The sequence below is a fragment of the Thermobia domestica genome, chromosome 16 (genome assembly GCF_964235325.1).
Source record: "Thermobia domestica chromosome 16, izTheDome1.hap1.1, whole genome shotgun sequence".
Lineage (NCBI taxonomy): Eukaryota > Metazoa > Arthropoda > Insecta > Zygentoma > Lepismatidae > Thermobia > Thermobia domestica.
Genome location: NC_137469.1, coordinates 86,740,670 through 86,743,201, shown reverse-complemented (window position 1 = coordinate 86,743,201; position 2,532 = coordinate 86,740,670).

The following is a 2,532-nucleotide window of genomic DNA, read 5'->3' as shown; positions in this document are numbered from 1 at the left end:
ATTTACCTTTAATTGTTTTATTTTTACATGCTTGTTCAAGACAGTTAAGTCGACTACTACTCGCATTTTACTAGTGTTTTTCTTTGGCACGCAAAAGATTGGGTGAGAATGGATTGACACACAAGATTCTATTACGCCACATTGTAACCACTCATCGATTTGCGAATCAATATGTTCTTTAAATTTATATGGTAATGTATACTGCCTTTTAACCAAAGGTTGATCAGTGTCTACCTCAATTTCATATTCAAATTTGGTACAACGTCCGGGAATATTTTTAAAAATTTTCCTATGTTTCAACAACAATTTGAACAATTTCTCTTTCTCAAAATCAGACAATTGTGCTTCCATAACCCTTTCCCGTATTTCTGAAATTGGAACAAATTCACTTTCGATTTTACTATCAAATGTATTACAAACTGCAGCTCTATCTAACGATTTACAATGCGATTTTTCGATCTCACAGTCTATTTCTGAAATTTGCTGTGAATAGTAATCAAACAAAAATTTATCTTCGCTAGCTACTTCTAGATTTAACACTCTCATTTCTTTTTCATTACTACACGAATTACGAACTTTATTATAAGCTTGATCAGAAAGAACAACGTGATTAACCCATTCTTTTTCTAATTTTTGTTTTTCACTGACCAAATTATTTACTATGGGACACTCTACATTTACCTTTTCAATCTCAAATAAAATTTCTGATTCATCATCACTGTCGCTAGTAACATTCATTTTAGCTTCAATACCAACTTGAGATACAAAATTTACCTTCTTCTGTACATCACCTTTAGTCAGAATTTTTGTAACTTTCATGTTGTCAGCTTGACCACCTAGCATAGGTATGTTAACAATTTCTCCTTCCTTTTCAACCGTAATAGAATTATCACCAAAATCTATCTTTGCCTTGGATTGTGTGAGAAAATTTCTACCCAATAAGCATTCAGTATTCAAATCAGAGACAACTAGCACACGTACGTCAAAACTAACTTTCCCTATTTCAATACACAATACTGTTTCACCTTGCACCTGTTTCTTTTTCTTACCTGAAAAATCCACCAACAAAATATGTGGAGCTGGTCGCAAGTGAGGGTGTGATATGATTGACGCTATACGTTTCCATGTCTCTAACGACAAAATACTAACCGAAGCTCCAGAGTCACACAAGGCTACTACTGGTTGATTTAAGATCTGTACTTTTATTTCAGCTGACCTAGCTTGACTATTAAATTTCTGTTCTTCATCACTACTTTCAGATGAATCAGTGTCCCAGCTTACAACATTCACTACATTTTTTCCAATTACAACAAGCTCGCATTGCGAATCATTGAGTGCATTTTGACTTTCAGTACCAAACTTACCATTTACATTACCAACTCTGCCAACCGCACTCGCGTTGGAGAGCAACTTTAGTTTAAATGTTGATCTTTGTTTTGAGGGAACACAACTCTTGGACTATAATACGGAAATTGTGGTGCAGATTGAGTATATGTAGACATTGGCTGTGTTCGGTTCATACCTTCATCATGGTTACTATTTACAAAGCTCACTCTTTCGTTTTGGTTTGAATTTTCATACTCGTGATCATCTTCGTAATTACTACGATTATTACCCTGACCTTCATGGCGATCATTATTCCTTCTGTGATTATTCTTACCTTTGTTCCAATGGAACTTTCTCTTGTTCGGAGTTCCCTTTCTTCTGGGTCCGTCAAACTTACCTTTACCTGAGTTTTTGTGGTTTCCATTACCATAATTTCCCCTCTTATTAAAATTCTCGTAATTCCCTTGCACTTCGTCTACCTGATTGACACGTACAGTTCTACCATGAAAGTTGTTTCTATCGTTAGTATTTCTGCTGTCATAATACAGTGCTTCAAGATTTTGTATGGCTGTTAAAAATGAACTGAAATCTAAATTTGGGAACAACGCTAATTGTCGTCGGTAAGAAATAGGGATCAACTGTTTAATTGTATTCACAGTGAAAGTATCCGGTATATTAGGTGACAAACCCCGTATCTTATTGAACCTTTTGTGAACGAAATCGGTAACCGTACCATCAGTTTTCGGATTGAACGCTTGCGATTGCAACACTGAGAGTTTGCTTGCGATGACTTGTTCAGAACCAAATTGAGCTTTGAATTCTTTAGTGAAATCTTTAAATGAACGAAATGTACCTAATTTTGACTTGTACCACTCACGAGCGTTACCGGTAAAAATGAATCCTAATACATCTAAATATTGGGATTCAGGTACGTCTACAGCGTGCGCTGCAATCTTAAATTGCTCTAAAAACGAAGTTGGTGACTCATCATCTTCTAAACCAGAAAATTTCGGGAACATTTCGATGTCACCGTGACGCAATATTCGTCGTTTAGCCCTTTTTACGTCACCCCTATCTGATTTTCTTACTTTAATACGCTTCTTTAGTTTTGTTGTCTCACTAGCCGTCGAGGAACTGCAATCTGTTTGGTTGTCACTACTCATTTCTTCCTTACTGCTGTATTTTGACTTACGGCTACTCCTATCA